The sequence below is a fragment of the Crassostrea angulata genome, chromosome 5, assembly GCF_025612915.1.
Source record: "Crassostrea angulata isolate pt1a10 chromosome 5, ASM2561291v2, whole genome shotgun sequence".
In the NCBI taxonomy this organism is placed as follows: Eukaryota; Metazoa; Mollusca; class Bivalvia; order Ostreida; family Ostreidae; genus Magallana; species Magallana angulata.
This window is the reverse complement of record NC_069115.1, coordinates 26,244,728-26,258,484: the sequence shown is the minus strand read 5'-3', so window position 1 is coordinate 26,258,484 and position 13,757 is coordinate 26,244,728. Positions and strand designations below refer to the sequence as shown.

The 13,757-nt window shown below is 32.0% G+C and overlaps 1 long non-coding RNA gene across 2 annotated transcripts in view; it reads right to left on the bottom strand.

Annotated features, from left to right (window-relative positions):
* Positions 1-1,849: 1,849 nt before the first annotated feature.
* The window catches only part of LOC128183595 (uncharacterized), a 49,008-nt gene continuing 37,100 nt past the window's right edge, over positions 1,850-13,757 (bottom strand). For both annotated transcript variants that reach the window (XR_008243630.1, XR_008243629.1), the window contains exons 2-4: positions 11,979-12,132; positions 6,869-7,317; positions 1,850-2,469 (exon numbers count right to left, since the gene is read on the bottom strand). This is a non-coding gene — a long non-coding RNA (uncharacterized LOC128183595). The remainder of the gene's footprint in view (positions 2,470-6,868; positions 7,318-11,978; positions 12,133-13,757) is intronic.

Here is a 13,757-nt window from a genome sequence, read left to right as displayed (position 1 = left end):
CAATTTTTAAACCCCGATATCTCTGTAATGCATCGTCCGATTGTCAAACGGATTTCAGATTTGAATTCACCATGGCAAGTTCTATAAGACTGTAGTATTGTCTTATTTTGTTAAAAAAAAATGAAAATTTCCAAAAATTGGAACTGCTTCCGGTTTTGAGCAAAATTGATGAACAAAATTTTAAACCCCCCAGTACATTATAGAATTGATACATCTATCATCAGTAAAAATTACAAAGCGATATCCTTAAAGTTTACGGAGATTTCTTTCGGACAAAATCACTTTTTTTAAATTTAAGAATGGCCGCCAAATTTGAACGGAAGTGACGTAAATGCTGAAACTTTAACATTTTTGAGGCACGGTAACTTTACAAAAGCTCTGAAAATTTTATTGAAATCGGATGAAAACTTTTTGAGATATAAAGCCGAGTAGGAGTCAGAAAAAAAATAAAAAATAAAATAATAATAAAAAGAAACCGAAGAAAAACAAGAGGGTCTTCCGTTGGAAACGGAAGACCCTAATTACAGGCGTCGTTTAGATGAGTTATTGAATGGGCTTTCTTCTGCTATTACATGTACAGTATCATATTCCTACATGTACACTAACAGTACATGTACCTATTTCAACTCTACATTTAACTTCGGGTGTCCACGTTTTCTTTCGGGGGGTAGGGAGTAGGGGTACAACATACGTATGTTTAATATTCACAGGTTCACTGAATATTTAACACTGAGAAAACTTTAGATCAGCTTGTCCTTTGGTTGTAAATATATGTACATTTTCAGTAAGGGGGAACCTGTTGTTGTACTTAATATGTATACATTAAGTCAAAGGACTCTGTCTTTCTACTTGATCTGTAAACATACAGTCAGAGGACCCTGTTGTTGTACTTGACCAGTCTGTACATTTGCTGTCAGAGGACCCTGTGTTTGTACTTGAGCTGTACACATGCTGTCAGAGGACCCTGTGTTTGTACTTGAGTTATATAAATGCAGTCAAAGGACCCTGTGCTTGTACTTGATCTGTTAACACATGCAATCAGAAGAGTACTCGATGTTTGCATATACATGCCATTTAGATGAATATTCAAATTACAATTTATAATTAAGAAGGCTTAATAGTCAGCAAATTACCAATCGCATATACATGTACCTTAAAAGTTGGATATAATTATATTAGACAGAAGCCATGATGACTTTACATTGTTTATACAGTACCGATCAGACCCAACCTAACAGAAAGTAAACCCCAACTAAACCCTGGGTTTACTAGAGTGGACCCAGAGTAAACCCAAGGAAACCCAGAGAGTAAACCCGGTCAGAGGTATACCTCTGAAAGCAGACGCTAAATGTGTATTCGAAATATACATAGGGCAGGAATAACAGACAGTAGGATAGTAAGATAAAAGACAGGTCTGCTTCACACTTCAGTGCGTAGTTGACCTCAAAAGCAATTTCCAAGTAAACCCAAAGTAACCCCAGAGTGGACCCAAATTTTCAAAAAGAAAACCCAGAGTAAACCCCAAAAGTTAACCCGGTGTTAGGTAGGGTCTGATCGATACTATAGAGCTCCTTCTAAAGAAGATTAATAGAGTCCAAAAATGGCCATGACCATCGAACCCTCTTAAATGTTCTCCCACAATCCAACCCCTTAAGGCTATTTTTTATTAGTTGTTTTTCAAGACCTTTTTTTTTTAATTGGTCTGTAGATCAAAAAACATAAACATTAAAGACACATTTTGATACAAATTTATACATACCGGGTATTGTAGTATTTTTTTTAATTTTGGTCAGTCGTTCTTGAAAAACAACTAATAAAAAAGTGGCCCAATATACAATGAAAATGAACCTTGTTATTAGATTACATGCTTTTATTCTCTGTAACAAATTCATTCTTAAACAAAATTTAAATGATTTCAAATAAATATATATCAGACATGTTCATTTTTAGAAGCTAAATTAATTATGATAATTTCTATGTACATGTAGTACTGTGGAATCATTTTTATTTGTGGGGGTCAATGTCCATTGGTTACCAAACTGTTTCTAGTTCATGGGGAGGTAATTTCTTCAGTAGCAAGTTCTATTTTATCAATAAATACTAAATATTTGCTTGTGTATACATTCAAGGGGATGTAAATTTGTGTGCAAGCCAGTTACTCACGAAAGCCATGAACATTGGTCCCCCACAACCACGATGATTCCACAATATAATATGTACTGACTACATACAAAAATAAACATTCACATGCAATTTTAAATTCAGCTTCGATAAAATTTCCCAAAATCAAATTAAGTTATATGTATGGACTGAAAACTTATCATTCCAATTTATCAAGCATGCAGTTATTATAAATTGCACGAAAGTGTTCAACTTCAAGTTGCATCTAGTATGGGCCATGGTGATTCTTTTCCATTTGTATTCCATTCATATCTTTGGTATTATGTCCAACTCTTTTCTTGAGATTTCCTAAAAAGAAATATTACAAACATTTAAACATAGTATTTTTACATCAACTTTAAAACAATAACTAGTAACAAATACATGTAACTATTAAAAAATAAAATTCTAGTTTTAGTCAATGTACAAATAAAAGGCCTTGTAGGGGTAAAAAAAGAAGAAGAGTATTTAACATTTGTACATGCAACTGAACTCAGGTTTTCAGTGTAATTTTGAGATTGGCTAAACATTGAGTATAATTGACACATTTTCTTACATGTACTTATATGTAAATACATGTAAGATCGATGTATGTATACATACATGTAGTTGTATCCCAAACAGCAGAATTGTAGATGGTGAGATTATAAATTCAGGGATTCGGAAACTAACACAAAGTAGGAAACCTGACAGATGTTATCTTTTTAATCAATTTACTGTAGATTCCTACATGTAATTCAACACAAGGAATTGATATTCGGATAAAATGACACGAGAAGCACCCAAAGCGGATTTTAAAACCTCACTATTATTTTCTGAGAGTTTTGAACTATAAGAAATTAGGATAGAAGTTATTTTACACTAGCTATTAAATACACAACTGCAAGATCATGGAATTACATGTAAGTACTCGCATAAAATAAGAGGGGTTTGCACTAATAAGGAATCAACGGTATATATTTGAAAATACAACTAGATACAAGGTTTATTTTGAAATATTAACCGACTAAAAAAAAGTTTTTACCAGTATACAAAATATCAGTTCTAGAATCAAATTAAGAACAATATAAAAGAAAGAATATAGAATGGTATTATATTGTACATGTATGTAATTGTATCATATTTGATACACAATACTAGCTTTATGTATAATTTGATACAATATTGTATGATATCATATGATATCATATCATGTGACATAGTAATTCATTATATATTGTTATACTTTCATGTTAAATACTGAAATCTGATTGGTTAAGACGCAGTTAATAATATTTTCTATTACCCTCACCGTTAGCAACGCACTTAGCAACAGGTAACATTAAAAATTGTTACATGCGCGAAAATTATGCGCCTACGGTTCGCTGTAGAATTCACATTATTCCTATATGCAAGCAGTAAAATTTTCTTAAAAATTAAGACATTCAGTATAACAAAATAAATAGTGCCTGTTTGGGAGGATAACAGTTGAAATTGACACCCCTCAAAAACCATTGTCAACCTCCGCTTCGCCTCGGCTGACGATGGTTTTCTCGGGGTGTCAATTTCAACTGTTACCCTCCCAAACAGGCACTATTTATATAATACAATATCAAATTATAAAATACTGTATCATATCTGATACAATAGCGGGTTTCGAACTCTTGCAATAAAAGCATTGCGTCTTGAAGCCCAACGCGTTACTGTTATGCTACAGCATCCGATGATGCATCTGACGGTATTTATATATATAAAACGTAGAAACTTACGATTGACATCAAGCAATTGAAATTATTAATCTTTCCAAAAACATCTCATTATTAAACATCTCTATAATTTTATAAGTTATATAAGTTTTGATAAACTTTTGAATAAATGGATTAAACAATTTCGAAAGAAATTCAACATGAGAATCACAAAAACGCTTTTTGGAATGACGCTTGATAAAGAATGTACAAGAACAAAATTCAATGAGATTTTGTCTGCTAAACATTTCGAGTTTTCTCGGTAAGGTGAAACGTTTCTCGTTTCTTAATTAAAAAGAACATAATCCTTTGTTGATTTTTTTTAATTGTACAACAACTTGTTGATTAAATAATCGATGAATTTGAAATTAATTTGAAAGAACAAATGCTAGCTTTTCCGGTGATTATTTTTGGGACAGGACAACACTCAAACATCACAGCTACTTGTAGCAAAGCATGTCAGTATATACAACACTTGGCATAATAATCAATAACAATAGTGTTGTGTTGTGCATGTAACTATGCCTAAAAGGTACCCTAGTCAGGGTTTGATACATAGTGCACTCGCCTCCGGCTCGTGCACTATGTAACAAACCCTGTCAGACTACTATTTATATAATAGTGTTGTGTTGTGCATGTACTATGCCTAAATAGTAGTCAGGGTTTGATACATGGTGCACGAGCCGGAGGCGAGTGCACTATGTATCAAACCCTGACTACTATTTAGGCATAGTACATGCACAACACAACACTATTGTTATTATTATGCCGACTGTTAAATATACTGACGTGCTTTGCTATAAGTAGCTCTGACGTTCGAGTGTTGACAAGTCCCTTAAAATAATCACCGGAAAAGCAAGCGTTTGTTGTTGTTTTCAAATTACGTGTACGGTAATCAATTGATTTGATTGTTTATTTAATCAATAAGTTGTTGTACAATAAAAAGTCAACAAAGGTTTATGTTCTTTTTAAGAAATAGAGAGACGTTTTGCCTTACCGAGAAAACTCGAAATGTTTAGCAGACGAAATCTCAGTGAATTTTTTTTCTTGAACATTCTTTATCAAGCGTCATTTAAAAAAGCGTTTTTGTGATTCTCATGTAGAATTTCTTTGAAAAATGTTCAATCAATTTGTTCAAAAGTTTATAGGAAACTTTAACTTTAAAATTACCGTCAATAATGAAGTTTTTTTTGGAAAAATGAATAATTTTAATTGCTTGATGTCAGTCGTATATATGTAGTTTTTATATACCTAAATACCGGTATTCATAATAACGGCTAATATAGCGTAGCGGTAACGCGATGGGCTTCATGCTAGAATCAATGATTTTAGCGTCGTGAGTTCGAATCCCGCTGTCGGCGCTTGAAAGATTTTCGTGGAAAATATTCGCCGTGCTCTATTTCGGCATAGTATGCTTACGCTATATAAATCCTTTGATACTATGCGAAAATAGATGAGTATTGAATATATAGTGACAAACTGACAGAAGGCATAATAATTAGGCATAGTACATGCACAACACAACACTATTATATAAATATTGTATCATATCATACAATACTATACATAACGATATCATGACACAATATCATATCATAATGTACAAACATTTGATACAATATCATATTGTTATCATATTACTTTTTACAATATAGTAAATAATATAATATTGTATCATATAAAACAATAGTGTATCATATCATACAATACTATATCATAGGAATCATGCTATATCATTTAACAGAAAACACATCCATCAAGCAGTTTGAGTGAGGTAAGAGCTTTTTTAAGCATCTTTGATAATGGAGATCAGGCTCTGAAGTTACCTCTGTGATTCATTTATATTATAGCTAAATCAACTATGCAAGCTATAACATGTATCTATAACTAAAACATGTGACCTGTTCCAAAAACTAAACTTCATCTCACATCTAAAACCTATGGCTCAGATTCAGCATCTTAACCTGTCAGGTGAATCAGCATCAAAAGACACATCATCGATACAATTTTGGTGAAGTTAGGACCAGTAATAATAAATTACAAAGATATATTTTGTCAGCATCCTTGATAATAGAGATAAGGCTGCTTCCTCTGTGATAAATTTATATTAATAGTTAAATCAACTATGCAAGCTATTATCTATAAAACATGTGATCTGTTCCAAAAACTAAACCTCATCCTGCATCTGAAACCTATATATGGCTCAGATTCAGCATTTAAGGCTGTCAGGTGCATCAGTATCATAAGACCCATCATCCATATGATTTAAGTTTGGTGAAGTTAGGGGCAGTAATAACTAAGATAAAATCATCAGAGGGCACCTGATCCAAAAACTTTAACCAGCTATTAAAAATTAATCTCCTCCAGCATCCAAAACTAAGGCTCAGATTCAGCATTCAAGCCTGTCAGATGCATCAGTATTACATGTATAAGACACACCATCCATACAAGTTTGGTGAAGTTAGAACCAGTAGTAACTTAGAAATGGCTATCAAAGGGCACCTGCACCAAAGACTTACACCTGCTCTACAAATCTTAACCTCATCCAGCATCTGAAACCTTAGTAATGGCTCAGATTCAGCATTCAAGCCTGTCTTGTGCATCAATGTAGCTCAGTGGTTAAACATTTTAAAGTACCGGTACATGTATCTGCAGGCTTGTGAACTGCAGATTGTGACTTTTGTTCATATTTACTGAATTAGGTAATCAAAATTTTTAAATCATAATTTTTCATCAAGTATATTACATATTTTTTTGCCCATTTGTCAATCTTAGACTAATATCAGGGGTAGAAACTTCTTAAATATACAACTTGCAAATAATTGCGTGTACCAAAAATGAACCTGTATGAATTTGCTACGTACTTTTTAGATTAAATCTTAATAAATTAATGTAACGTTACCAATTAAGCAAGCTAGCTACCTTGATCAATTTAACTAAAATGGCATATTAAACACGTTAAAATATATATATAAAATACGTACCTCATAAGTTGATGTCTAATCCAATATCAGTCGCATGTTGCCATATTATTGATAAATTGTTTCACACTATTGATGAATCTTGACACTGTATGATTCTTAAATCTGTATCAAATTTGCATCCTAATCAATGCATTTTTGTGTATATATATATTGAACCTTTTGAACACACTGAATATCATCCACACTTTTAACTGGTGAAATGGCTTTTTAATTCTTTTATTGGAATCATTTTCTTGATCCTTTAGCATGTCATTTTTTTAGTCAGTTTCCTTGATTTAAAAAATCCACATCAACAAGAAAAGGTTGGTTACAAGGATTCCATGATACTCTGTCAATTATACTTCTTCCATCATCAGGTCATGATGAAATTCACCTCCCATCACACAGCTATAGATATGGTCCTATCGTCATATCCCCCAGAAAACAAATAGACTGGTCTGCTTATGTTCCTAAAAAATAAATTGAAAAGTGTTTTTTTTAATACTCGGTATCTAAATAATAAAATTACAATTATATTACTTTATATGAATGATCTCAAACAAAAAGCAATATGTATAGGCAGTACTGTGAGTATGCCCTGGATCAAGTCATGTGTCATGCATCACAAGAATAAACATATGCTACTCAATAACTGTAAAATAGTTTCTTTGCTATCTGCCCATTGTGAAAAGTCATAGAAACCATTCACTGGCAGCATTTGATTTCCCTCATTTTTAATCTCAGAACACCTCTGTTGTAAACCCAGTTGCTATGTTAAATTCAAAGTCTGATGATTGACTCTAATTTGTTTACCATCAAGAAAATCTGCATCACCGACAAATAAAGTTTTCTTTGGTACAATGTATAACAAGATATCTACAGTATTTACCGACTATATTCAGACAATAGCGAGTTAATATTGTCCCCCTTGACAGAAATTATTTCCCATGGCTTCACCTCAGGATATAGTTACTGTCTCAAGAGACAATAAACTTTTTTACCTTAATTTTCATTGCAAGTAAATGCAGTCACACTGCGTTATCTCTAACTTAAATGGGACTGTTTAAAAAGTTTGAGATATCCGAGTATTCGAGATATCGAGGGTAACACACTTTAAAAAATAAGTGGTTGTGATTTACAAATCACTTCGACATATCCATAATTGTATTTGAGATATCAGTGTTCGAGATATCGAAGTTCAACTGTAGGTATATTTTATCTAAACGATTTATTGCTTTCTTTGGTGCTTCATTCTGGCTATGAAGGTATCTAGCGTTGCAGAAAAAAAAATACATGCTAAGGCAAGTTGTGTTTTTTATCAGCAATGCTAGGCTGTGTTATAACTTTCACACAGTACCTGCAACATATTTTTTTACAATTCTATCCTGTCTTATCCTATCCTGTACAGTTTATCAATCCTATTGTATCGTTCGTATATATAACCTTCTACCGTGCTTTAATCCTAGTATCCTATCGTGTGTTAATCTTATCAGGTTTATATATTGTTCAATTCTAACAGTTTTTCCATTTTTTCGATCGCGTTAAACCTTTGGTACCATTTTACATGCAAGTACTTTACTTTGAAGTTACAAGTCGTTCAGTGCGCCGTATACGATAAGTTATCAAACAATTAATATACAATATACAATCCAGCATTATATCATACTAATTTCTAAATTCTTTAGACTAAAATAAAATAAAATATTACATGTAAATCACATTTTAAGCAATGGAAATGAAAGATTAATGTTAGCAATCAAAGTTCTTAGGAACAAGGTAACATATTTACCTATAGGTTGAATATATTAAATCGTACGGAGTGTATAACTGATCAGTAAGCATTAACTTGTATGTAATACAATTCGATCGTTATTTGATGCATTCTTTTTACAAAAAGAAGGTACTTATAAACGATTTTATACTTATTTAAAACAAGAGTTTCATTTTAAGGTTCTAAGATCGTCAGCCTCAAAGTATTTTTTTCATATCATAACAATGATATTTTTCTATCAACCTTTATAAATGAAATAAAATGAATTTTTAGATGGTGTCCATGCATTTTACAAAGTTATTGCAAATTTGCCTAGTATGATGGATATAATAAAATAAAGAAAAAAGTTGAGCTCAAAAAAAAGTACTGGTGCATCAGTGGCATGCATGTACATGTATATTAGTGGAAGTGCTCCGTGGATCCACTACGCCATGAAGCATTTAGTTGTGTGACTAATGGTTATACTAGCCCACTAGTAGAATACTAATTAACATTGTGTGTAAAAAAAGTCAGATTTATGGTACAAATAAAAGAAATCCAGATAATTAAGAGTTATCGAACATATTGCTGAGGATCGGAGGTTGTTTACTTAAATAAACCTGCTATTTTCCATGTGATTTGATGTCGAGATGAGATATGTTTGCGGTGATTGGCTGGGGTGTTTGGTAATGAAAACAATGTTACCAATATTGATAAATTATTGATCATTTAAGCTCATATTTTTCCTTAATAAATTTTAACTTGTTATGTTTGTATATTCTATAAATGACGCAGCTAGGATTAACAACTCAATAAATGTAAATAAAATTCTGTACAGTAATTATAAGGTATATTGTGAAGAGCATTTGAAACAATTATGAACATCATTAATTTTATCTTTTTTTATCATGAATCAATCCAATCGTATCATGCGAGTATATACTGTTCTACCGTGCGTTATAATCCTATTCAGAATCTATTATGCGTGAATACTATCCGTCTGTTAATCTTGTAAAAAGTAACGTTGCGGGTATTGTATCCACATGACTCAGCACCAAAGAAAACATTTTATTGTTTAGAAATAGCATCCAACTGAGATCATCTGATTTGATATCGGACATGACATACTGTTTAAATCACATAAACGTCTTATATAATTACGTACCTTTTTTGTAATCATTTCATATTTATTTTAATGATTCCTTTACAAAATACAGTGTTAGATGAAAAATGAGTAACACAGAAAAATGAAAATACCAAATGCTAGTTATAACTATGGAATTTTTATAATAACAAATAGAATTTAAAGACCTTTATGACTATCAGTAGTATAAATTGGATTATTTAATCCTGAAACAAGGTTAGCTTTTTAAATAGCTAAGAAAGTCAGCCAGCGGAATTTTTATTTTTTAGGTCCAAAGAGAATACACAATCTATTAAAATACAAGATAAATAGTTTCCAGAACAATAATAATATGCGGGTTCACTTTTAGTTTGCACCTTTATTTTTATATGGCTGTACATGTAGGTGAGGAGATAAGCGTGTAGTGGTGAAAATGCAATGTATGACTGCGCACCTACTTAATGCTTAAAGTTGTCACATTGCAAACATAGCTCTATGAATTTCATGGTCTCGTCGCAAACCACTACCAATATATTTACTTTCCAATCTCACTAAGAGGTCGGGAAATATACGGTACACGGAGTCTGGACTGTGGCTGCAGACAATTCCCATTGGCAGTCTTCCGATGCGCAATTTGACCTAGAAACTGACCAGTTTCATAACTTCTTCGAATTTCTCTAACACGAACTGTCTATATAATTCCTTCCCAGAATACCAATTTAAGCAAGCGCAATTGAAGTTTCATCCTAACTTAATTAGTCAGCCCGCGGGCTGACTAATGATAACAATTGGGTCATTGACTAAGATAATTTAAATATCTCTCTCTTCTCTCTCTCTCTCTGCTGCTACCCTCCCAAACAGGCTCTATATAATGTTCATTTATCATTTTATAGGAATCAAGTCATTTGCCATTATAAAAATCTTTAGTTACAGTTGTATCATATAAACCTTTCAGCTAGGTACAATTAGTTCGCCAATTTATTTGTTACCAATGAAACAAGATTTTATATAAAAAGGTTGAAATAAGGAATGCTATATATGTATATAAATGTATATATGTCAGAGGTGTTAAGTATGGACAACATCATTAGACAATGTTGCTTTAGAATATGTTTACTTTCTTTAATTAAAAAAATGATATTGGAATTTCATTTTTTCTGCATTGGATACTCGAGTGACCAGTTGAGTGTGTTACCAGTAAATACAGCTTTAATAGCTCATAAGTTTGTTTTAAAAAAGAAACTTTATATGTTTTGGGCTGCTCATTCATCTTTGTGGAATTTATTAGGTAATATACATTCAACATGATTCAAATATAAATTTTGTATTTTCATTCAATTACTGAATAATTATTTTTTTTAAAACAATGATAATACCAGTTATGTAAAAAATTTATATGTGATGGAAGATATCAAAGATGACGTTGTAAATTGCTAGTAAACAGAAATCCACGGACCTGGTGGACTTGGCCAGATCACGCTCGGACGATCACTGCAATCAAACTTCATGGGTACGATTGCTTCAAACTTGATTGACAAGCGGCATTATTTTGAAGTTTGTACAGGTAAAAAAGGGAGCGTTTGTAAAATGTTCTGCCTTTAAGTGACCAGCCGACTGAGTCTAGTGAGCAGCTGACATAATTAATCATTGACTCTTGCCAAGAAGGAAAATCTGACAGTATTTTAAAACAAGTACTGGCGTGCGACCAGTTCTCGTCGAGTACCATTTCTCGCCAGTACATTGTGATGTCATTTTTCGTCTGTAATTTTATGTGTTGATAAAATGACGTCACAATGTACTGGTGAGAAATGGTACTCGGCGAGAACTGGTCACACGCCAGTATATGTATAAATTGCCTCATGTTCAACAGCTGTTCAACATGTTCAAAGCATAAAAATTCATGTTTTATACACAGACATCTTCTATCAAATATGATTTAGGTCTAAAATATTAAGCCTTGAGGTTGAGATATGCTAACCTGTTTATGGATAAAGTTAATTCATGATTGGAAAATGTTTAAATTCATTCTGTTTACCGGTATTTCTTAATTTCACATTTACCAAAACCTGCAATTACATTACTCATAGATCATGCATGTGTAGAAGTTCGTCTTGCACAGTTCAACATGGAATATATTATATTAACTGTTATTCCCTAGTAAAAAATGCAGGAACTTGAACAGCTGATTAACATATATCATAGTATCAAGTATGTGTAACAGCTGAATATTGTAATCTGACCGAGTCTGACCTACTTACGTTGCGAATGTAAACATGGCACCCGTCCTCCATCCCTAAATAATACAAGAAAGTTCTTCATGATTTTCACTTTTAAAATAACCAGAATCCACAGTAACTTGTGATGCTATGGTCAACTGACAGTTTTCTCTCCCGCTGGACAGTGGCGGCGTTTCTGACGAAAAAAAAAATTAATTCGTACTAGGGATGTTTCCGATATGTAAACAAACATGGGGATTGATATAATAATCAACTCGCCATTAATTCACAATATATATCTTGACATTTACATAGATGTAAATCTTTTTCTTAATAGCATTATGTTAAAACGAATGTTTTTTAAAGGATTCGCGAAAATTCGGGCTGACAAACTATCGAGCCATGCACGGACCCTGCATTTTTCCACAATCAGGGGTGTAAGAGAATTTTTTTTTTGTGCAGTGGGAGTATAAGAGTAAAATTCAATTAAAATGCAGAAATTTCCAGAGGTAGAGGGGGTACCCCTGATTCACTGTAGATCCGCGACGCACATGAATGATAGCCACAGTTTACAACTACAATAGGCTTAATTTTAAATAAATAAATGAATATTAATATATCTACATGTATTAAAAAATATTGTGAAATTAGTTTGTGAAATTAGTAAATTAAACGGTTCCGTTTTCTAAACATTTCCATGATGCATTTTGGTTTGTGTTTTCATTTGCCCAAAAAGAAATTAATTTTTTTACTTTGAATATTTCTAACTTTGAAAGGAGACCGACTCTGCTGGTGTAAATAGGAGAAAGTGTATAACTTTCTAAGATAATTGGTTTGTATGGAAAATTATTTGATACTGTAAAAACCAAAAAATTGGACAAAGCAGCTTTAAGGATTCTATATGACCAATATTTCTTTGAGATGCGTTAGAATTCATGATAATAACTAAAGTTTAAAAAAGCACGTGTTTTTCACTATAATTGATAAATTCTATAGTTTCTGAAAACAAATAAATATTTTATTTATATATTATATATTTTATATATATAATATATATATATATTTTTACTTTATATTAATCATTAATGACATTAAAATAAATGAACATGTTTGTATATTATTTTCTGGTACAATATCAGTCACAGTATGATAGTGTTTTATTATTTATTTATTCAGGGGGGGGGGGGGGGGGGGAGGGGCAGGAGGGTAGATGTCAGAACTTTTTGTTAAATAATCCAGTTAATATTCTGTTTCTAACTCTGTTTTATCTTTGCTGTTTCGTTTTTAACACAAATTAACAGTTATCAGGGTTTGATACATTAGAATTTGTTTAAAAAATAATTACATTTTGAACTCGGCGTTTAATATGTAACCGAAATCATGGCTTGATATATGTTTATATAACTAGGATTTGGAAGCTCTCTATCACTTTATAATCGGACGAGTGAATCAATTTTTTGCTGGCTATGAAAATTCCTCAAAGAAGTATTCTAAACATCAAAATATGAAAATATTTGGCTAATGTAATGACCATGCCCTTCAAACAGCACATTTTCTCTCGTTTTGTAACTGAAATTATGGAATTAGTGTTTTGTAATTAAAAAAATAAAGAAATTCTTTGTATGGTATATACTAATCTAATCGAATAAAGAATTTGAACTGGATAAAAAGATTTTAAACGATAGACTAAGCACAATGAAACTATAGATCAATATAATCATAGAGAGTATGTAGGTTTCAAAACATTTCATTTGGATTTGTTTACGTTCGCGGGGGTGTTAAGGAAGCATATGGGCAATTTAGCGTCTTATTTTGACTGTT